Source organism: Macaca nemestrina, chromosome 11 (assembly GCF_043159975.1).
Source record: "Macaca nemestrina isolate mMacNem1 chromosome 11, mMacNem.hap1, whole genome shotgun sequence".
Lineage (NCBI taxonomy): Eukaryota > Metazoa > Chordata > Mammalia > Primates > Cercopithecidae > Macaca > Macaca nemestrina.
The window spans coordinates 10,517,264-10,541,406 of NC_092135.1; the positions used below are offsets into that span (position 1 = coordinate 10,517,264).

The window sequence follows — 24,143 nt, forward strand, 5'->3', positions numbered from 1 at the left end:
CGGAGCAGATGGCCTGCCTGAGGCTTTCCCCTTGCTGGGGGGAAGGAGGCCCTTTTGGCTCCTGGAGTCCCGGCTTGGGCCTTCCTAATCCACTCCCGCTGTGTCTCCGTGTGGTGTGACCTTGGGCAAGTCATTCCTCATCCCCCTCGGAACTTCTCTGCTTCCTTTTCTGAAAAACTGAGTTACACTCTTGGGTGGTTAGAAGGATGGAAGGAGTCACGTGAATATCACTGGCTATAGTATCTCTCAATGAATGATGGAGATTCCAGGGGCGGGGAAGCAAAAAAGATGTTTTAAAAGGAATTTATTTTCCCGCTCTGGGGAGTTCCTTCCTTTTCCACCGTTTCTGTTCCTTCTTCCAGGTGCTGCCACAGTGGCTGAGAGAAGACTCTCGAAAGAGCTGATCATAGGCCACCCTCAGTCCAAACTCCTCCGGGGTGTCTTTACCCTCAAAGCGGTCAGGTTTCGGAGATGAGGAAGCCCCTTGGACAGGCCTGTCAACTTCCCAGCCACTTACCAGGGCCCCAGCCAGGTCCAGATCTAGAGCTTCCAGGACCAGCCATGTTGCTGGGCCCATTCCCCGCCCTTCTTTGTGTCCCCGCAGAGGCTTTATGGAGGGAGGTAGGAATGTGGGCCTGGGGGCCGGGACCTGGCGTTGATCTGAGCTCGGGTCTGAACAGCACCTGGCCCACTGCAGATCTCCATTGTTATTTTCTCTGTTATCTTCTCCATTGTTATTCCCTCAAGCTCAGCGTCACCTCTCTCTTTATCTGACAGGCTCTCTTGATTGGCAGCTTGTGGGGCAGGTGCCAAGCCTCATTCATTACACTTACCAGCATCTAACACAGTGCCTGGTGCACAGAAGATGAATTTAACTGGCAACGCAAATGGTGATCATGAGCAGCACCCACAAGAGCCTCTCTCCACAAAGATCCAACATCTGGAAAGCCTGAGGCTCCACCCCTGGTTCATTCTTTCGAGAGGACTGGCTACGTAATTTGCAGAATTCAGAATTCAAGGCGAAGTGAAAATGCAGGTCCCTTGTGAGAAAGTGAAAAATTTTAAGATGATGACAACAGAGGATGAAACCCAGCATGGAGTCCCCTTCAGGGCAGGGGACCTTGTACGACCTCACAGGTCACACACCTCTGAGGCAGCCTGTCTTTAGGTCAGGAGGATTAGGCGTCTACTATTAAAATACTGCCCCCTGCCCCTATCTGAGACTCTGCCTGCAATGTGGTTCCACTCAGCTGAAGGGCAACATTTCTGTTATTAGGAAAAAGCTTCTGAAAATCCTGGAATAAGTGGGCAAAGCCTTGGCCATTCTTCCAGACCGATCAGTGAAGCTCTGATTAAAAACAAAAAGAACCCTAAGTAAATTCTCCTTCAGGGTGAATCTTTAAGTCACAAGCTTCTCCGCCTCCCTGGCTTCCCCTTTGTCCTGTTAATCAGGCTTTCTTTCTGTGACTGTTATTTATTTAGAGACAAGGTCTTGCTCTGTCCAGCCTAGAGTGCAGGGGTGCCATCACGGCTCACTGTAGCCTCCATCTCCCAAGCTCAAGCGATGCTTCCACCTCAGCCTTGTGACTGTTGATTGTCAGGCACCCACGATGTGCAAGCACTGCACTAAGCTCTAGGGCTAGAGCAGGGACCAGTGCCTCTGAAGTTCCTGCCCTTCTAGGGCTCACATTGTAGTGGGGAGCACAGATGATAAATAAGGAGGTGAATATGCAGTAAAATGTGAGATGGTGCTACGTGCTAGGTAGCCAAAAAAAAAAAAAAAAAAAAAAAAAAAAAAAGGCAAGTAAGGAATTATAAAGTAGGGGGAGGCATAGTGGCGAAATGATCCGGGAAGGTCTCCCTGAGGAGGGGCCTTCAGAGTAGACACCTGGATGAAGGAAGGGCAGGCCACCCTGACGTGGGCAGTGTGTTCAGGGCTGAGGGAAAATCAGGCACAAAAGCTTGGGGGCAGGAATGTGACTGGCAAGAGCAGTCGGGGGCAGACAGGGGTAATGTGGGAGGAAATGAGGTCAGAGGGGTCAGATGGACCCAGAGCTGGCAGGGGCTTGTAGGCTTGGAGGAGTTTGGATCTGACACCAATGGCCAGAGGACAAGAGATCCTTAGCATTAGGGACAGCAGGCAGGTACTTCCCCTCCCAGAGGTGACACTCGAAGTGTCTGTTTTCCTTGGCACACTGACTTGTGCTTCAGCAGTACCTCCTGGGAGCCAGGGAAGATGCAGGGGACACAGGAAATGCGAGGGTGCTGGGTTCAGAGCTGTCTTCTGCTATGACTGCTTTGGAACTTGGGTCCATTGCTTAGTCTCTGCATCTCAGACTTCTGTGCCCTGCAGCTTTGTCAGGAGGGCTTGGGGACATGACATACCTTTTGGGCAGCCTGGCACACAGCGGGCACTTGGGAAACATTAGCTACAGTGATCACCCCTTTTCCTTTCTCCAGAGGGCTCACTGTTGGGTTTAATCCCAGCATCACTAGAATTCCAAGTCCCCTCCCTCTTGGGGAACAATCGTGTTTTGTCATATGCATTGTCTTCACATTTCCTTCCTGGAGTTCAGGGGAGGAAAGGGACTTAAGATTTCTTCATTGCCAGCCCCCTGCCTGACACCTGCTACACACAAGTCCACATCATCTCCAGCAAGCCCAGGGAGTGGATACATCATCCTATTTCATAGGCAAGGAAGCCGAGGTTCAGAGGGCCTAAGGGATGTATGCCACAGCTCATAGGTGGCAGTACCAGCGTTCCAGTCCAGGCAGGACTGCAATCAGCCTGGTGCTACTGGAGGTCAGTTGACATTGTGTAACCCCATGGTTTTCCCATGAAAGAAACGTAAGGACCAGTGCTTATCCCCTGGGCCCCAGTGCTGGGGTCTGAATCCTGCCTGTGCTTCTTCTAGAGAAGTTACAGGGACAACATCCAACATGCCTCAGTTTCCTCATCTGTAAAAGGAGAAGAATAACAGTCTCTACCTTATCTGATTATTGTGGGAATGAAATGAGATGCATGTACCTAGGACAGTCCCTGGCACACAGTAATTGCTCAAATAACCTTAACTATCGTATTATCCGAAAGTTGTGACCTGGCATTTTCCTTTTTTTTTTTTTTTTTTTTTTTGAGACGGAGTCTCGCTCTGTCGCCCAGGCTGGAGTGCAGTGGCCGGATCTCAGCTCACTGCAAGCTCCGCCTCCCGGGTTTACGCCATTCTCCTGCCTCAGCCTCCTGAGTAGCTGGGACTACAAGCTCCCGCCGCCTTGCCCGGCTAGTTTTTTGTATTTTTTAGTAGAGACGGGGTTTCACCGGGTTAGCCAGGATGGTCTCGATCTCCTGACCTCGTGATGCACCCATCTCGGCCTCCCAAAGTGCTGGGATTACAGGCTTGAGCCACCGCGCTCGGCCCTGACCTGGCATTTTCTTAGTAATGTTTTCTGAATCAGATCCTTCAAACCTACCCTTCCTTAGGCTGCCCCAGAGGCAAGGAACCAGGTGCCCCATCTGCAGCAGATTGTCCTTTCACGGAGGAGCACAGCAGCATACCCCACCTCGCATGCTCTTTTGCACTGGCACTCTGCATTACCCTTCAAGAGGTGGAGTCTTATTCGCCTCCTCCTTGGACCTGGGGCCAGAAGTCATGTTCCATTCTTCTCATGGGTTGGAAAAGGCCACTCAGCTTCCCCTTGCTTCTCTTGGGATGCTTGCTCTGGGGGAGCCAGCTGCCTCCGAAGAAGTTCAAGTGCCCCGGGACTGTCATTGTGGAGACCAGGAGCAGGTGCTGGATGTGCCAGCATGGCAGTGAAGCCACACTGGACTCTCTAGACCAACCCACCCACGGTTGATACCACGGAGAGCGGAATAATTTTCCAGTGGAGCCCTGCCTGAAACACCCAACAGAGGGGGAGCCCACAAGGTCAGCTGAGGTCGGTGACCAGTCAGGCTCAGGGGCTCCAGGGCACTCACACAGGGTCTGACCTGAACAGAAGGGGAGGTTCATTTAGGGCTGCCTCTGGGCATGACCCTGGGACTGCCCCCAGCCTGCTGCTTCCCACGGGGCTCCTGCCAGGGGCTGCAGGTGGGTTGCTGGTCACAGACTCACCTGCTAGGAGGCCAGAGACTGGCAACCCCCTGCCCTGGGAGAAACGGACGAGGAGAATGATTCATAGCCTGGCGTCCTCCACAGGCTATAGTAGCTGTTACTGTTGCCCCAAATTGCAGACCTAAGCCCTGCCTCTCCTTCTCCTTAGTGTGGTGGATAAATGGGTGGGGCAGACGCTGAAAGGGTCTCCAGGAGAGATGCGCCATGTGCTGCTGGGAGGGGTGGGGGCCTGAAAGTTTCTCTAGTGCTTTCCTCCAGCTGCTGGGGGTGGTGTCAAGGCACTCGGAGGGAGGGGGACCCTTCCAGGGATCCAGAGACTTGCCCTTGTCCATGCTGCTAATTGGGGAGGGAGGTTTTCTGTTGAGGGGCTGTAATTAGTTCAGCATTCCATGCCCTGGCCTCTAACTTCTCCTGATGTCACCATTTGCTCCCACAAAGAAGGGCCTGAGTGTAAGGAATTCCAGGAGGGCCTCCCCTGGCATGAGCCTGTGTTAGTTCAGCATTCACTCAGTTGGAGAGCACCGAGCACTGCCGTGTGCCAGGCCCTTCCCGGGTCCTGGAGGTGCCAAGATGAATAGGGCCTGTCTGGGGGTGGGCACTGGAGCCAGCTCCCCACAGCTCCCAGAGCACTATGCACCTCTTTCCAGCTCCATGTTCAGTGACATCTTGTGGGTGACCAGGCACTGGCCATGGGGGTATCCACCCCCACAAAACAAGCAGACACTGCAGCTCAGGCTTCTCCTGTCCCTCCTCAGAACCAGCTCAGCACTGGGCAAGGCCCCTTTCCTGGAGGAGCTCTGAATCTCTTTGTGAGACAGACCTCCTGTGACCGCATCACCTCCGCAGACCCCAGGTCAGGTCCTCAATGCTGGGGATGAGATGGGCCGTGTTTGTGTAGCAGTTGGGTTACCATGTCTCCTGCTAACTGTTACCATAGATCCAGGGATCTATTCTTCTTTCCCACACAGTCCCAGGTTAGTGGCACACCTCTCCCTTCAGAGTTGGGCCAGTTGAGGCATCTGAAGGTCCAAGACCTTGCTAAAGTCTCTGTTGCTTGTTGAGCTGGAGACAAAAGTTAATCCCAGGTCTACTGGGCATTGGGGACCTTAGAAATCCTGTGTCCAAACCTCTCATTTTTAGGTAGGCTACAGAATTCCAGAGCGGGGAGGGAACTTGCCTGCAGTCACACTGCAAGTTAGAGATAGAGGCAGGAGGGGAAGTCAGCCCCTAATTGGAGCCTTAGCTAGGACTCCTCCTCACACCCCTTCCCTGCCCCGGGATCCCTTCAGTGGCCATCACTACCTTCCAAAGAGACCCTGCTTCCTAGAATGCAATCTACAAACGCCATGCTGTGGGGCTGGTTCGTGTATAGAGTCAGATGAAGGGTTGGCCCCCACTCTGGCCCTGACCCCAGGGCCCCAGCTTTGAGAATTGCCTCCTACCCTACTTGGCAGGGGTTGAGCCCGGTGCTTCCGCACTTTGTACTTTGCTTATCTCCTTACAGGGTCAATATTGGCTGTTTAAAAGATGCCGTTTCCCTGTGTTGGAGGTTCTGCATTTTGCCCTGTCTTTTGTGTCCTGTGGTCAGGGAGGCAGCGTGGAGCCCACGGCAGCTACTGGGAAGACAGAGCGGCCTCAAGCAGACATGTGCTTAGGATTCTTCCTGCCACGCCTCTTCCCCATATTCATATTTATACACATCCTCTTACTCCTGTTCACATCTCCTCATCCAAAATGCCTTTCCTGAGTGCCAGCATCCTGCCAGGAACTGCCAGGGCTGGGAAGCAGAAAGTTGACTCAGCGAGGTGTGCTGACCTCCCCAAACTCATCCCTTCACCTCCAGGGTTCCCCGTGAGGTGGTAGCTCCCAGCGTCCACTGCAGTGACAGGTGGTCAAGTGACAAGGTGAGCAAGAGGCACACCAGGCCCAACTCAGAATCCTCTCCCCTTTTCTGTCTTGCAGTTGAAATCCGAAGATCGGGCAGAGAGCGCCAAGGCTGTGCCCAGTGAGATGGCAGCCCCAGCATGCGGCTGTTTAAATTAAAATTAACTGGTATTGAGTGAAATGAAAAGTTCAGTTCCTCCATCACACAGGCCACGTTTCAAATGCTCGGTAGCCACATGGGCACAGAATCGCAGCAAGTTCTATTGGAGGCACTGCTCCAAGGCCCCAGGGTCCTACTGACCAGGTGGAAGGCCACCCGCCAGCTGGAAACTTCCACATGGAGCTTTGTGTGACAGACAAGTCAACTTCTTGTATGAAGTTAAGACGTGGACTGGGGGAGGTGTTTGCCACTGTAACTAACAGGTGTCCCCTGGCCTGGAGGAGAGTTCCATCTGGTAGAGAGCGGAGGTAAGTAAACAGCCCATGGTGGACTGGGGGAAACACAGGAGCCTGAAGATCCCGGGCCTAGATGCAAGGCGGGGTAATCAGAGATGGCCCCGAGGAGGAGGCGGCACCTATCCCTGGCACCGGATCCAGCTGAGGGAGAATGGTGAGAGGCATTTCACCTCCATTTCTCTCCCTTCCTAGTGTCTGCTGTCCCCCCTTCAGGCACGAAAAGCCTCCTGCTGTCTTCTTTCCTGCTGGCAGACATGGGAAACAGTAGCCCATCCTCCTTTGGGGCCCATACTCCCCCGCTCTCAGTGCCTGTGATTGCATTGGGAAAGGAGGGCCACGCTGAGGTCATGTCACTCCCTTGGCTGCAGAGCGCTTGGTTGCGTGATCCGGGATAGGCCAGTGGCAACAAGGAGGCAGACGCTGAGGCTAAGAGCGTTCTCTTCCCCCAGCGCATTCTCAGCAGCCTGAGCAGGACGTGGGTGTCTTTCTCGTCGCTCTGGAGACCCAGGCCTTGTAACCAGGAGATGGGCAGAGGCTGATGCGGAGGACACTACAGGCCTTCGCATAGACAGTCCTGGGCTTCACAGCTAAGTGAGCCAGTCAGAGACCTTCCAGTTCCCAGTGAGAGTTGTGACTCTTACACTCTTACAGTCTTCCTTTTATTGGGAGATTTTCCCAGGTTGAGCTCTGATAAATTCATTTATATAGTGGCGCCAATTCATTCAGCTTACCCCATTTGCACGTTACGCATGATCAAGGCTGGGCTGTGTAGTTAATGGTGAATTTTCAGGGCCATCAGTAGTAGTTGAGGGGGATGCTGGACGTCAGTTTCAGAATGGGGAGCTTGACTGTGCCCACCCACAGGCGAGAGAGAGAAGGGGTGCAGGGCATGCTGGGCTCTGTGCCAGCCCACTGATCATTAACAGAAGGGACAGAAGGGGCAGACCCCAACGATGGGGTGGAGTGGGCAGAAAACTCAAAGACACTTTGAAAACTCAAAGAGGCAATTCCCTGCAACAGCCTTGGAAGACTGAATAAGACAAGTGCCCTTCACATTGGCCGTCAGTCCCTCACCAGGGTGGGGACAGCTGGCCAGGAGTGAGAATATTCCCTACATATCAGGTCTGCTGAGGCCCAGAGCCCACAGCCTCTGGGTCTGGGGTCTCCTCCCTGGGGGGCGGGCTGAGCTCCCTCTTCTCTGGAGAACGCCCCACGGTTGGAGGTCCTGGGGTGCGAGGAAAGAGCCACACAGGAGGCAGGAGGCAGAGCCCAGGCCCAGGTGTGCCACTAACTCCAGAGACCTTGGGCAGGTCACCGCCCGTCAAGAGCCTCAAGCGCTGGTCCACGAAAACAAGGGTTTTTATTCATTTGGCTTTGTATATTTTTAGCTACTGTACCAGTCAGGGTAACCGGAGGAAACAGATGACGCACTCAAAGTCAGAGGACCTGAGAGTTTAATAAAGGAACTATTTACAAGTTGAGGCCAGAGTGTAGGACACCACGAGGGGTCTGCTCCCGCCTCTAGGCCCAAAGGGATGAGGAAGCAGGGAAATATTCCAGATCCCAGCAGGAGGGCCGAGTGGGGATCAGGGGGTATAAATGAGATGGTACGGGTCCGGGGGCAGCACAGAGCCCAGTGCTAATGACAGTGTGTTTCTGATAGGCAGGACACTCAGCCAGAGTATGGCCACTACACGCCCCCTGCCAGGGAACCCCACTGGCTAAACCCAGCCAGTGCCTGAGCACAGGGACTCGTTGATGTGGTCACTGGGTCAGGCTCTGGGGCACAGAGAAGGGGCAGCGGGAGGGATGTTAAGAAGGGCAAGGGCAGGTGGTGTAGGGGACCTACTGCTTCGTGGGGCCACTGGGAGCTGGGGCGCTTTGCTAGGCGTTGCACAAGCATCATTTCACTAAAACTCAGCCTGAGAGCTGCAGAGAGGGCACCAAAGCCTGGCAGAGCTCAGGTTCTTTCCACGGGGCCCCGTGGAGATGACTGCTGGCAATCTCCCGAAAAGTCACAAAGTTGTTCTGGAGCAAGTGAACTCCAAGCCTGTGAAAGGTGAAGATTGTTCCAACCTCTACATTCCTTGCTGTGGGTGTGGGATCACCACTGGGGGACCCTGAACCCTTGGTTTCTTCAACCCAGGTTCCACCGGCAGAATGATTTAAATGGAATGGTATGCAAGCAAAGACTGACCAGGATAAAAATCACAGCACGGGCAGGGATTAGAGGTCGCTGTCCAAACTCACAGACTGTCCTGAGGAGCACCTGGGGTCTGGTCAGCAGCTCGGCAGGTTGGAAGGAAGCTGGGCCTGACACAGCAGGAGGAACCGGGAGCCCCAGGGGCTTGGCCTGCAGGAGCCAGGGTGGCTGATCCAGGGGCTGCTGCAAGGAGGCCATAGCAGGGTGCATCCTCAGTGGGTCAGGGCCAGAAGGCCCCTGGGAGCACTTGGTCCAGGCCTTGCAGGGGCAGACAGAGAAGCCAGAGGGGGGGTAGGGAAGTTTCAGTGGCAGGCCAGGCCTCCCCAGCAATTATACCAGGACTGCTGTCCCCCAGGGAACATATGTAATGATGAATGCACAGAGCTCTGAAGGTAGATACCTGGCTTCCCATCCTACTTCCAGTAGTAAGTTACTTCTCAGCTCTTCAGTTTTCTCCCCCTGTAAAATGGGAATAGCAACAGGATTTGCCTACCAAGTGTGAACAAGCTCATCAATAGCAGGTTCTTAGGACAATGTTCTTGCACATGTTGAGGCCTCAGTGATCCCAGACACTGTCATTAGCACTAGGCTCTGTGCTGGCCCTGGACCCACACCATCTCATTTATACCCCCAAGCACTTGGGGTCTGCCTGGTCCCCAAGCCTGTGTTCAGAGCCACTGCCCTAGCTGCCTCCTAGTTGGGTGCCTACTGCACACTCAGGTCTGTGTGACACATTTGTCCATTTTCCAGGCTGATCTTTGCTGTAAAATTGTTGGCTGTTTTCTTCTGAGAGACAATCTGGTGCCATGGAGGGAATCTCCATTTTCTCATCTGAAAAACTGACTTCTGAAAAGAAACACACTGTTACATGCTAACGTGTTGGATGCCATGCCAGGCTCCAAAAAGGCCAATTTTCCTTCCTTCCCAGTAGCACCTGCAGGCTCTCAGGAAAGCCATGGTGCTTAGACCTATGAGCCCTGCTGGGCTGTGTCGCTGGGCTGTGTCCCTGGGTTACTGAGTCAGGTTGTCTGGGGGCAGGGCATCGTGATCTCCATTCTACAAAAACACTTCAGGTGACCCTGTAGGCAGGCAGCACTCTCCCCCTATGCCTCCAGGCCAGGGTCTGTTAACCAAAGGGGCCTGGAGGAGGCTGTGGGGAGGAGGCCTCATCTCAGCTGGGGCAAAAGAGCTGTGGTTGCAGGATGAGGTGACACAGGCCAGCCTTGAAGTCGGGCAGCCCTGGTCTGCACCTGGGCTGAGCCACACACTGGCTGATGACCTTGAGGAAGTCATCTCACCTCCTTGAGCCTTGCTTCCCTCCTCTGCCAAATGCGGATAACTCCTCTAACCTTGTAGGGCAGTGAAAAAAGAAACCATGTAGGTCTGTGGTGTCTGGAACGGGTGGAAGCTCCGTCCCACGGAAGCGCCCTTTGCCTCTCGCTGCAGAGTGGATGGGGATGTGTAAAGAAAAATGCTCTCCCCAGAGGTGGACTCTCAGCCCAGGTGCCCCTGGCTGGCTGGCAGAGGAGGGGTTAACGATGACTGTGTCCACGGAACAATAAGTGGCCGGTGGTGGAAATGCTGAACTGTGATGATGGAGCTGACAGCGGCTATTTTCGGAGGCCAACCGCACGGAGTAATAGGATTGGAGCAGAGGCAAGCGTGACCAGAGCCGATGTTCTCAGCTACCGAGGCAACAGCCGGCTGGCCTGCGCCAAGCAAAACACTCGGCCGCTCCTTTCTCCCCGCGGTTTTATCTTGACCTTCAGGCAAGCTACCCTCGCCAGCACCAAGAAAAAGATTGCTTTAGATTTCCTAACTGTGGTGTTCCTCAGACTCACTGCTCCCACACCCTGTGACTTCAGCTTGCTGTCTGCTGTGCAGCGGGGAAACTGAGGTGGGGTGGGGCAGGGGCAAGACCATCCCAGCAGGGGTGGCCTAGGGGGAAGGGAGCTCCTATGGTTGACTCCAGGCATGAGTCAGGGTAGTCTAAGGGCTGTCAGCCCCCCGTCCTGCCGGAGTAACCCGCAGCTTGACGGGTAGCCCAGGATCCAGCCTCCTTCTCTGTCACACCCATGCCTTCTATCTGTCAAAAGGCCATGCTGGGGAGACAATCCCTTTCTGCCCTGTACACCTGGAAACTGCATCAGGCGTCGACTTGCTGCTCTCACTGAAACCCGCCAGGAAGAGGAAGGCATGGGGAACTCCTGTTCTGGGGGCAAATTCGGTCTGGCTGGGCATTACGACCAGCTCGAGAGGGAGTAAGACGAGGAGCATCTCACATGTGCCCAGTGGTAAGGCCGAGGCTACACCCGGCATTTACTCTGTCAATCCTCACACCTTTGTGACATAGGCATCATCGTTCCTATGCCACAGGCATTTGGCCACTTGCTAAGAAGTGGCAGGGGCGCTTTGCCCTCTACCCTGATGCCAGAAGATCCTTGGGCCCAGAGGGGGCCCCCCTCCACACACTCCTGTGTTCACCAGGTGCTCTTCCTGGGACATCTCCAGGGCAGACTGATGTATATAATGGAATAGTACATTGAAAATGTGGGAAGGCCTTTGGTGTTTTTCTTTTCTTCCCTGTTGGTGACCTTCCTGCTAGTCTGCCACAGACCCAAGCCTCCAGGAGGATTAGGGTTGTTACAAGACACAAAGAGAAGGTGAGTGCCTAGCCAGACTAGGATCTCCAGGCCCACAGCAAGAGGGGTTCAAAAGCCAGGCTTCTCTGCAGGGGAAAACGCTTCCTACGTCTGCACGTTGCCCTTTCTATATCGAGTGCAATGCCTGCAGGTCTGAGCACGAGGTTTACTCTAAGCCCATGTAGGGTAGAGGACACAGAATGTGACGAGAAGGTGAACTGGAACTGCATAAGACATCAGAAGGGTGATACATGAGGCTGCACCCAGGCGGGGTAAGAAACTTCCTAGATCCAATGGAATGCTGACGCTGCCCCCCTCCCCTGCCCCCTGTGCTTCTGGTGCCAAAGACCCCAACTCTACAACATGAGGCTGCTACCCAGAGTAGATGGTGGTGGCAGGTTCAGGAAGTACCAGAGGGGCCTCGCCTAGCACCCCCAGGATCCTAGGCTCCCAGTTTTGTGGAAGGGGGACCAGAAGGAGATGAGAGTGGCTGGTGCCCTCTCATCAAAACTGCAGAGCAGCCAGCCATGCCAGGGGTCATTGTGGTCAGAGCTAGACCTCCAGGTGGTAGCACCAGAATAGGGGACCCAGCCACAGGGCCCCGAGCAACACCCCTGCATGGCTTAGGTATAGTAAACAGACCACAGGACACCCCCCCGCCCCGCTGCCGCCTGCCGCCCGCCGCCCCCCACCCCAATCCCACTGTCCCCAGGACTGCAGGGCATGTTGCAAGCAAGATGGCCCGACCCAACACTGCAGCCTGGGCCACCAGGCCCTTCCACTGCAGCCTGGCAAAGAGGGAGTGAGAGGAAGGGTGTCCTCCTGAGAGCAGAGACAGCCCTGCAGCAGCTCTGACCTTTGAAAAGTCAGGTACTTAGCTAGAAGAGACAGAATGAACTTGAACTAGGATGTTTAACGCTCACTTGCCCAGCAGGATGAGGTCAGGTGGGGTGTTATTTGCACGGTGGTGAGGGGGGAGCATTACATTTGGAGCCCCTGCCCCAGCTTGGGAGGGCCAAACAACAGCCCTGAGCTCAGCAGTAGCTGGGCCTGAGTTTACCCCAAAGCTATATCTGTGGGGCAGGTTTGCTGAGCAAATGAAGAGTGCAAACAGGATTGCAGGGGGATTGTTTAAACGCTTCGGGCAAACAAACTTCCCTAGCCCCGGGGCTCCCCTGGGAGGACCTATTGACAGGCAAACAAAGGATGCACTAATTTATCCATTCACTGGCGCCCCGCCCCTAGGGCTCCTCGCCCCTCCCCCGAGTCCCCACCACGGTCACTCGTTATCCTTGATAAGGCTGCAGCAGTGGAGAGTTCTGCCCTCTGTTGTCCCTCCACCCTCCTGCCACGGGGAGGGCGAATTGATGAGGTGTCCTGTGACCCACCCTCCTCTTGTTTAATGTACGGCAGAGGTCAGAGTCACAGAACAGTGGCCCCCGTGTCGTCCGGGCCTGTCCAGAGGTGGAAGAAATGGCTGATCCGGGGTTTTATGTTTCTATTAATACCTACCCGAGCACGAACGCATTGTGACTCAGCCTCCTCATGCCCAGGTGCGCAGGCGCCCAGCCCCTCCTTCCCTCTGCCTGCCTCGCCCCCAGGGGTCACCCGCTGGGCTGGTGGTTGGAGAGCAGGTTTTGCCCCCCACCCACTGAGACATACCTGGGCAGTGGATCCCTAAACCAGCATTTTAATAAGCATTTCTGGTGATGTGTCTGCTGCATACTGGAGTTCAGAAACCACCGGCACCGTTTGGTTCTGGAATCTACCTTTTTTGTTGATTGAGTGAAAACTGACTGAATAAATAGAAGAAAGGCGCCATCCTGCTAGTCTTGCCAAGTGGGGCCCTGAGTGCTCCACGCTGGCCAGCTGCATGGCCTTGAACCAGGTCCCCACTTCCTTTCCTCACATGTGGAGTGGATTTGGGGGAAAGTTTAATGAGATAATCCACTTAAAAACATGCAGAGGGCCCAACACAAGTGTTAGGGAGTGAGAGATACATAACCAACTTTATGGAGGTGTAATTCACAAACAATAACATGCACCCTTTGAAGTGTACAACTCAATGATTGTGATATATTTTGTGACATGCAATTGTGTTAGACATAGCAGCACTTGTATTAATTTTCCTTAATGCCCAGGTTGTCCTGAGTGGGACACACCGCTGTCCACAGCGGCTTTTGCCTATCAAGGTTTGAACACTCTTCTTAACGGGAAAGCCAGGGTGATCCCTCAGCCCTAGAACTCTCCTTCTAGCCAAGTGTCTCATTTGGGGACCTGGCTTCCTGCCCTTCCCTATAGCGGTAGGACCACAGCAGAGAAGTCAGGCGCACTGTGAGGCACTGTGGGTCACCACATGGGAACAAGTGTCTGCACCCATACCCTGAGGTCCTCGGGGGGCTCTAGGGTTAAATGGGTGGTGGTGGGGACAGCGGTGCTGGGCTCCCTTCACTGCCAGCTCTCCAGCCGTCCTGCCCTCACCCTGACCCTGAGGAGACAGCACACAGGGCGTCTTGTCTCTTCACTGCTGCCCCTTCGTGGGGCTTCTGGCCTACAGAGGCAGGTCACCTGAGACCTTCCAGAGGGGAGACCTGGAAGGGGGCAGCAGGGTGTCAGGGCGACCCAGCACCCCTCCTAGCAGGCCTACGCTGGGCTATTTTTACTTCAAGATGTCCTTTAGCAACTGAAAGAATCTCCTTCCTGCCTTTCCTTGGGCCCTAATTTCTGAGCTGACTGTGCTCCCTTGTCTGGCTCTGGCGTTGTAAGCCTGATCCTCTTTTTATTTATTTATTTTTTATTTTTTATTATTATTATTTTTTTAAACAGAGTTTCCCTCTTGATGTCCAGGCTGGAGTGCAATGGCCTAATCTCGACTCACTGCAGCCTCCGCCTCCCGGGCTCAAGCAATTCTCATGCCTCAGCCTCCCCAGTAGCTGGGATTACGGGCGCCCGCCACCTCGCCTGGTTAATTTTTTGTATTTTTGGTAGAGACAGGGTTTGACCATGTTGGCCAGGCTGGTCTCGAACTCCTGACTTCAGGTGATCCCCCCGCCTCTGCCTCCCAAAGTGCTGGGATTACAGGTGTGAGTCACCGCGCCTGGCTCAGCCTGCTCCTCTGTACTGCACATGTGCCAGAGGCATGGGACTCTGTGTGTGTAGGCAGGAATGCGTGCATGTGTGTATATGGCGTGTGTCTGTAGGACTCTGTTCAGCACATAGGGGATGCATGCATGCGTGTATGTGTGCATGTGTCCCAATGTGCAAGAATACACATCTGCAAAGACACTTGCATACATGAGTATGATTTCTGGTGTGCACGCACACATATGCTTGAATGCTTGAGCCTACGCACATGAGTATGCAAGGGTGTGTGTGCAAGAGGATTCTGTCTATGCAAACTCTTAGATGATGCCAGGTGAGTGACGACCATGGCTGTCAGACCAATGTTTGGGAATGCAAATGGTGAAGGGAGCCCTGTTGTGTCAGTGGAGGAGGCAGTTCCTGCCTGGAGGGCTGTCCTGTGCCCTCTGTTTTCCCACTCCTCGGAATGTTAATAAATCTACTGAGTCCAGATCTGGCACCAGACTAAATGCTTAGCTGCACCATCTCATCTAATAATCATAGCAGTAACCTGATGATGCATTATTATCCCCATTTTACAGATAAAGGGTCTAAGGCCCACAGGTTAACTTGAAGTAGCAGCAGAATCAGATCTGACTGGTTTCAAAGTCTTTGTTGCTTTGTGTTGTCCGGCTACAGTGATTGGAGATAGACACACAGAGACATACACACTGTATATTTAATAGTGTAGACCCAGCACCAATCAGTTACTCTTATAGTCTGTGAGGACATCAGAAGTATAGCCTTTGCTGGGAAGGTCAGTGAAGGAGGAGCAGGGCCGGACTTGAGTGCAAATGCTTAACTTGGAAAACTGGCCTGAGAGGGTGGGCAGAGGCAGTGGACGTTAGGGCTCCATGGGAACATCGTGCTGAAGATACCCCAAAATGAGAGTGAGCAGTCTCCCTCCATCCAGAAGACAAGCCCAGCCCCTGCTTGGAGGGCCCCCAGTGTAGTCCTGAACCCTAGGTGAGAATACAGCCCTGGAATGGGAAGGTTCCCCTTGCCTGCTCTCCACCAGCCTTGACACCCCGTGGTGCCCCATCACACCTCTGTCATCCAGTCCAGCAGCCGCAGGAGAGAGAAAGGGAGGGAGGGACTCTGCCTGGAGCCCCTTGGAAAATAAACAGCTGCGCTTTGTGCTGTTGAACCAAAGAGACAGGTCAAGCCGCTAAACCTCCCTTCTCTCCTGTTGGCCATAAAACTAATTAGCCCTGGAGATGGTAGAGACTATAAACCAAGTACCAGGGCTCCTTCAGAGGGCTCTCGGGTCATCACAGTCATAAATCAGCGTGTGGTGAAGCCGGCACTCCATTTTCTGTGCAGCACTGTCAGAATGGGCAGGGGCAGGGGTCCTGGCTCAGGCGGGGGCTTTCCACACCAGCTTTTTGAAGACTCCCAATTCCCCAGCAAGAAGATGGCTTTGTGCCCACTTTAGATGAGAGGTGGTGCCTCACTTGGCAAAGTCAATGCGGATTGGGCAGAGGGGCATAAGCCGCCTGTCAGAGTTCTGCTGCTGGGGGCGGGTTGCCCTCCATCGTCAGGAGGTCCTGGCGGAAGGCCTTAAAGGGTCCTTGCAGCCTTTGCAGCCCTTGGCTCCTCCACCATCCCGCCTCATCCCTCCTCAGAAACACCTCAGGGCCACAGCTCTGAGTCACTTTGGCTGGGGAGAAGGTCCACACCCACGTAAGGGGCTCAGATGGGGTCCAGGGACCTGGGACTCTAACCTTGCTCTACCACCAAGCAGCTGGCAGCCTTGGGCATTGCTGCTGGCCCTCCCTGGTACCTGGCCCTGGGTGCCTGGGCCACACACTCATCAAACCAGGTGAAATTGACCACCAGCTCCGCATTTCATGGTTCACAGGGCCCAAGTCCAACTGTTGTCTTCAAACCTCTAGCCTTTGCCTTCGAGATTGAGCAGCGATGGGAAAGGTGGTGACACATCCCTAGGGGGAGGTCATGGTCCTAATGCCAGTCTGCCCTCCCAGCAGGGCCCTCTGGGTCCTCTGGAAAGCAGGCACTGAGACTGACTTAGGAACCTGAGAGGGTTGTGGTAGGAAGTGCCTGTGAACTATGGGGAGTGGGTACGGGGAGTGGGATGGCCATTGAGACTGCAGTGTAGACACGCCAACATCTTGGCCAGCTTTACAGGGAGATCCAGAGCAAGGATGGCCCCTCAGAGGAGTCCCGGGTGGGCAGGAGTAGCCGGCCGTAGTGCCCTGCCCCACCCTGCTCAGTCCGCGGCCCAGTGCTGCCCAGGATGCAGGGCCTTGGTTGAGAAGTAGTAGAGGGTCCTGAAAGTGCTGCAGGGAGCCTGGTGGCTCCTGTGCTCCCCACTGCTGGAGGGCAAGTTCTCTCTTACAAGGAGATTAAAGAGGCACCTCTGAGGCTGTCATCCCAGCCGTGTGACCCTTAGCATGTGAGGAACAGCTCTGAGCTCAGCCTCATCACTGGTTGTGGAACGATGCCTCCCTCCTAGAGCTGTCAGAGACAGAGTCAAGGAGGCGCTCACACAGGGCCCACTGCATGGTGTGGATGAGGGGCGGCCGCTATTATTGTGACTATGGTTTGTAATATCATTGGCGTGTTTCCCCACTGCCTGTTGAGATTTAAATCCTGGAGAGGACCTTTCTCTCCTGCCTTCTCTCACCTTGGGCGGTCAGCTCATCATCCCAGGCTCCCAACAGCCATTCCCGCTCTGTGGGTGGCTCCATGCCCTGTCTGTCTCCAGCCCCAGGAGCCGGCTTTGGTTGACAGAAAATAATTCTGGATCTGCGGTGTTATGGGCTACATTGCGACCTCTCTGTCCCTTGTTCTTAGGTTGCAGTTCTAAACCCCAGTAGCTCAGAATATAACTGTATTTGGAGATAGAGTCTTTCAAAAGGTCATTAAATTGAAATGAGGTCATTGGGGTGGGCCATAATCCAATATGACCTATGTCCTTATAAGAAGAGGACATTTGGACGCAGACACACACATAGGGACGACCACGCAAAGAAACAGGGGAAGGTGGCACCTACAAACCAGGGAGAAGGCCTGAGACAGAGCCTTCCCTCATGACTCAGAAGGAACCAGTTTTGCAAATACCTGATCTAGGACTTCCAGCCTCCAGAACTGTACAACGATACATTTCTGCTGTTTAAGCTCCCAGTCTGTGGTACTTTGTTCTGACAACCCTAGCAGACTAATACATGTGGTTGAAAAAAAATGCATCAGTTAGAGTACTTTCAACTGCAAATAACAAGACATCTGATTAAGAGTGGCTTAAGCCACGAGACATTTAATGACCTCATGCAGCAAGAAGCGCAGAGATGGAGAATTCTACAACGATGAACATAGAATTGTGGAATGTCAAGGGTCCTACCTCTTCCCAACTCTGCACTCTGTTTCCTGAGTTGGGCTTTTGGTCTTTGGACAGCTTTAGATGGGTGGTCTGGGAGGGTCTCGCTGAGGAAATGACATTTGACTAAGACCTGTAGCTTGAGAAGTTTCCAGCCCAGGCCAGGCACAGTGGCTCACATCTGTAATCCCAGCACTTTGGGAAGCTGAGATAGAGGGATTGCATGAGGCTAGGAGTTTGAGACAAGGTGCCAACCCTGAGCTGAGCCAGGAAATGACCAGCTTCTACTGCTGTGGAGCCAGGACCTGCATCCCCCCTGGGGCTGGGGCTGGATAACAATTGGCCACTGACTTTGACTCCCAGGCCAAGGCCACCTGGTTCAGTGCCTGCCTTCAGGCAGAGCCAGGCGTCCATCCAGCATTGACAGCTCATTATATTTGACTATTTTTCATTTCTGGCAACATTAGTAGAAGGATATGCAAATAAGAAAATCAACTGAATTTGTTTCTCAGAACAAAGAACGACATTTAATCAGCACAATAAACACTTACATGCAGCCATTTGCTGTGTGTTGACAGTTAATGGAGAAAGAATGGGTAGAAGGAAAAGCGTGAAAAGCAGAGAAATAAAAAAGAAGAGGGATAGAAGAGACCCTGGTTGTAATAGAGTGAATAGAAGGTCAAAGCGTCTGGAGACCTGAGGTTGTTCGTTCATTCATTCACTCATTCATTCATTCATTCAACAAATATTTATTGAGAACTTACTAGGTTCCAGGAAAAAAAAAATTTTTTTTTGAGATGGAGTCTTTTTCTGTTGCCCAGGTTGGAGTGCAGGAGTGCAGCTGCATAATCTTGGCTCACTGCAACCTTCACCTCCCAGATTCAAGTGATTTTCCTGCTTCAGCCTGCTGAGCAACTGGGATTCCAGGCACCTGCCACCACGCCCAGCTAATTTTTGTAGAGACGGGATTTCACCATGTTGGCCAGGCTGGTCTCAAACTCCCGACCTCAAGTGATCCACTCGCCTCAGCCTCCCCAAGTGCTGGGATTACAGGTGTGAGCCACTGCATCCGGCCCCAGGTACAGTATTACACACTGAAAACAGATTGATTAAAGCAGATACTGCTCCTGCCTTCCTAGGACTTACAATGCCATGGAAGCTGGAAGATATTCATCAAGTAATCTCACAAATACATGTATTGCGACAGATAATAATGCATAACATGAAGAGGGCATAGAGGGACCTACGCCAGCCAGGAGGGGAAGAAAGTCTTCCCTAGGGAAGTGATGAGATCAGCAGGGAGAGCAAGAGTCAATGAGGCAAAGAGATTGGGGTTGAGGGTAGGTGTGTCCAACACAGCGAGCGACCTTTGCAAAGGCCCTGAGGGAGGAAGAAGCGTGGTGCCTCCGGGCCCTGAAAGCAGGCCAGTGGGAGAGAACACAGCAGTGGGGCAAGTGAGAGGAGGGGATACAGAGAGGTGGGGGGCCAGAGTGCTCAGGGTCCACTGAGCTGTGGTGTGTGTGGAGCAAGGGTCTCTGTGCAAGTATAGTATTAGGATTTATGTTTCAAGATTATTCCAGCTTCTGGGTAGAGAATGGATGGTGGAGGCAAGATGGAGCAAGAAGGCTGGTGGGGAGGCCTTTGAGCTTGTCTAGGCGAGAGACGATGGTGGCTTGGACTAGGGCAGATTTCTTAGTCTCGGCACTGCTGACATGGGGTGCTGGACACTTCTTTGTTGCGAGGGGCTGCCCTGCGCATTGCAAGATGTTTAACAGCATCCTTGGCCCCTACCCACTAGATACCGGTATAATCCCCACCCCAAATTATGACAACTGAAAATGTCTCCAGACATTATTGGAAGTCCTCTGACTGACAGCATTGATCCCTGTCAGAACCCTGGACTAGGAGGGGGTGGCAAAATGGAGAGAAGTGGATGGCTGGAGAGAAGCAAATTAAGTGGGCAGTGAACAGGTATTGGCCATTGAGTGTGTGGGAGTGGGAGAGAAGGTGCTGAGGGCGACTCCGTGCCGCAGGATGGATGTGGGTGCCCCTCGCTGCCATGGAGAATGGCAGAAGACAGTCCAGGCTAGAGTGAGCATTGGGAAACTGGTCATATCTGTGCTCTGTGGTGAACTAGCAAGATCTCAGGCATGTTGTTTTCTCCTACTTGGTTTCAGTTTTCTCACCCTCAAAAGACAATGTCCGTGCTTGATCTAGAAGAGCAGATGCAAAGGGGCCACTCTCCTTCCTGCACCTGAGGCAGACATAGCTAATCAATTACAGCTCTCTGAGCCTGGAGTCTTCTCCCCACAGTGCTTCAGGATAGCTAGCAGTGGAGGCAGGGTGTCAGAGAGAAAACCTATTTGCCATCCCTGAACTTGAAATTCATTTCAAGCCCTTCCAACTCACCACAGCATTGACATTTTCTTGATGACAATCAAAGTGTGCTTGATAAATTCTGAGCAACAGTGTGCAGACCAGGAGCCTCCCCAACCATCGGGCCAGTCCCATTCCTGCCATGTCATCCATCCCAAGGAGAGCACTTCCTGCATGCCTGTTGTTGCAAATACACAAACGGGGCTTTGAAAGTCTCCAGTGACAGACTCCTAGAGGCCTCAGGGCTACCCCATCCTCAGGGTCCTTGCTGCTCTTTCCCCTCTTGCTTGATGTGTCTCTGAGATTTGCCTGTCTGCCTCAGTCTCTGGGTGACTGAATCCCCCTTCACCTCATCCATGCATTCTCTGTCACTGTCCCCAGGCAGCTCATAACAGAGTGGAAGTAGATATTTTATTGCTTTTTCACTTTCATTCAAAAGCACTTTATGCTTCCTGTTAATGCTTTAAAAAGCAGATGCATGAAATGTGAATTTTTAAATATTTGTCTTCCTTCCAATTCCAATGATGTAGCGAATCCACCATTTGAATAACCTTATACTACTGTGGTGGGTTAAGCTGTGTCTCCCAAAGATATGTAGGGTCTTTGCAAAAGTAACCAAATTAATATGAGTTCACATTGGATGTGGGTGGGTTCTAATCCAATGATTGGTGTCCTTATAAGATGAGAGAAATTTGGACACAAACACATGAGGCAAACACTCTGTGACAACAGAGTCAGAGGTTGGAATGGTGAGTCTGCAAGCCAAGGACCCCAGGGATTGCCTGCAGCCATCAGAAGCCAGGAGAGAGGCATGGAACATATTCATCTTCATAAGCCCCAGAAGTATAATAACAGTGATATAATAATATTATTATAGTAATCATATAATAAGATAATCAAATAATGATAATATGATGATTATTGCTGTTTTACAGCATTATTAACCTTGCTGACACCTTGATTGCAGACTTCCACCCCACAGAGTCTATGAGAGAATACATTTGTGTTGTTTTAATTCACTTAGTTGGTGATAATTTGTTACAGTAGCCTTGAGAAACGAATACAATGTCCAACCCCAATTCCCTGGAAATTAGGCTGCCACTTATGTTTGTGGTATGCGTGGATTTCTTCCTCTCCAATTCGTGACTCACAATGGAGAAGCAGGTTTCCCTACCACTCACCTCCTTGCCCCTGGGCCACCTGTGTGGGAGACTCACAGGCTCTGAACTAGGACTGTGCCTCCCAGAGCTTGGTCCCTGTGCCAGCCAGTCTCCAGGATGGCCTGCAGTGACCCCTGCCTCCTGGAATGCATGCACATGTGTAGGGTCCAGCCAGCCTCATACCTGCCTGTCCCACCTCACTCACCCCACCCAATTCCCAGCTGTGCTGGGTCCTGTCTTTATTTAAAAGATTGGTATTTTGTCACCATGGATGTTTTCACATTCATTTTTAGTTTTCAAAATATTACTTGTTTTCACCATGGAGGTTTTTGGCACCCCTTTAAATTTTGCACCCAAGCAAGTGCCTCACTTAGTTCTGGCCCTGGTCCCTTCTCACATTGCAACAGGGCTGACCTAGCTGACAAATGGAATCATAATTGTGACTTATGAGGCTGGGTCACAAAAGCCGTTTCAGCTTTCTCCTTGGTCTCTTGCCTCGCTCACTCCAGCAGAAGCTGGTTGCCTGTCAGTGAGGACATTGAGCGCAGCCCTGTGGGGAGGCTGACGGGCTGAGGAACGGAGGCCTCCTGCCAAAAGCCAGCACCTGTGTGCCAGGCCTGTGAGTGAGCACATCTCCCAGCCCCAGGAAGCCTAGTCAACAGGTGAATGTAGCTTCTGAGACACCCCTAGCCAGAACCGCCATCCGGGTTGCTCCCCAAATCCTGATCCACAGAAGCTAAAAGAGATAATAAATGATTATTGTCACTTTAAGCCACTAAGTTTTGGAGTGATTTCTTTTACAGCATTATTAACTAATACAATTCCCTTCAGTGTCTATAATATCCTTCCCCTGCTCCCCCTGGCTAGCTCCTATTGGCTCTTTGGATTGTCTCATTTCATAGAGCACCACTCCCAGGAAACCTTCCTGAATGCCCCCAGCTGTGTCAAGTGTCCTTTACACTTCACTCTCCAGCTGCACGAAACTACCTTCTGTTCCGAGGCTGGACCTTGCTCTCATTCACGTCTGAGTCTCTGTCTCCACTGCTGTCTTTCCCTGGAATGTTGCCTCTCTTTGCCTCTCATTCTGTCAGACTCAGCTCAGGCGTCACCTCATCCAGGGAGGAGTCCTTCTCTGATTCCCTGGCTGGGTTGGGCATCCTCCTGTGTGCCCCTTTAGCACCCGGTGCAAACCTTTATCAGGTTACATTATGGTTCCATGACACTGCCTTCCTGCAGGGCTGCGTGTTCCTGGAGGATGGGAGCTGTGTCTTATCATTCTGCTGCCCACCATAGGATAGTGAATGAAAGCTAGGACGTGCTGGGGACTCATATGAGAAGAAGAGGTTGGGATCTCTGCAGCAGAGATCCCTAAACCTGGTGGAGCATCAGAACCAGGCGCTGAACTTATAGAAAGTAGAGATCATGGTCTGGGAGACAGACATCTGCCTCCAAGGACAGACACCACATCCACAACCCTAAATTCCAGCTAAGTTTGGCACCTTGAAAGAAGGGACAGTCACAACGGGAGATAAAGTGGGAGTGCAAACACAGCACCCAGAGGGGCCAGGGGGTGATGTAATTTACTGATGCTGGAGGAATGGACCAGGTGGGGGCTGTGGCAGACTAGAGAAAAAAGGCCCTGCTAGCTCCCAGCTCATAGATCACCTCTTCAAGAAGGTGTTCACAGACCCCAGACTCCACTGGGTCTCTCTGTTAGGGGCTTACTTAACACTAAGCACCTCTCCCTTGAAGCACTTCTTGTCACTGTAATTAACTAATTTCTTTCTTTTTCAGAAATAGGGTCTCATAGGACAATGGCTCAGTACAACCTCAAACTTCTTGGCTCAAGCGACCCTCTCGCCTCAGCCCCCCAGTAGTTGGGACCACCGGCACACCACCATGCCTAGCTGGGACTACGGGCACACCACCATGCCTGGCTAAGTAAAAAAAATTTTTTTTTTTAGAGATAGGGTCTTGCTCTGTTGCCCAGGCTGATCTCGAACTCCTGGGCTCAAGCAATCCTCCTGCCTCAGCCTTCCAAAGTGTTGGGATTACAGGCGTGAGTCACTGCACCTGGCCTCGTAATGATCTAATTTCTTGTATGGTTTATTTATCAGGATCTGCCTTTCTGACAGGCTGTCGGTTCCTCAAGGGTTGGGACGGTGCCTGTGTTCCCGGCACCTGCCCGTGCCTGGCGATTTGAAGAAGTTCAATTGCTACATGTTGAAGGAATGGATCATGCGTGAGCAACTATCGATAATTGCAAGCTACAACCATCGAATCTGCTGGGTTCGTCCATGGAATAAGTGAGATAATTATGTGTGAAAATGAATGAATGTTGTACTTGTTATAAAATAAAATCATGGGCTGGAGACATAACGAATCAATGACATCAGCTGCCCGAGTGGGCGGAACTTAGGTTCTTTCCACAAGAGAAGTTCCCTAGGAGTTCCATCAGTAGCTCCTGAGCACACCAGAGGTCTGGCCTGTAGATGAGATTGTTCCTTATCTCCCCAGCTTCAGCAACACAGAAGAGACGGGAGTCTACCTTGCCAGCTTCTCTAGCACCGACCACGTCCCGAATGCTCACTTCACTTCTTCACCTTGCTTCACTTCACTTACAGGCAGGGAAAGAGAAGCCTAGAAAGGATGGATTACCTGTCCAGGTGCCTCCCACTGCAGAGTGGGCGTGTCTTAGGAGCTTCTCTTCTCCAGCCCGGTGCGGCCTCATGTCATCCATACGACCCACCGGCAGAGGGCAGGGCCGGCGAGTGGGGCCAGCCTCCTGGTGACTCTCGCTTCCTCTTTTCCAGCGGACGCTACCAGAGGGCGAAGGTCTGACTCTGGCCAACGGCC

The 24,143-nt window shown here is 52.7% G+C and overlaps 1 long non-coding RNA gene across 2 annotated transcripts; it reads left to right on the forward strand.

The window, feature by feature from the left end:
* The first annotated feature begins 11,059 nt into the window (after positions 1-11,059).
* Positions 11,060-23,701, forward strand: LOC139356959 (uncharacterized). Of its 2 annotated transcripts, XR_011609508.1 has the most exons (4): positions 11,060-11,315; positions 18,573-18,830; positions 23,082-23,228; positions 23,405-23,701. It is a non-coding gene; the product is annotated as an uncharacterized lncRNA (long non-coding RNA). The 2 variants fall into 2 exon arrangements; XR_011609510.1 differs by lacking the exons at positions 11,060-11,315; positions 18,573-18,830 and adding an exon at positions 21,744-21,949 and having other exon boundaries at positions 23,405-23,697.
* The last annotated feature ends 442 nt before the right edge of the window (positions 23,702-24,143 follow it).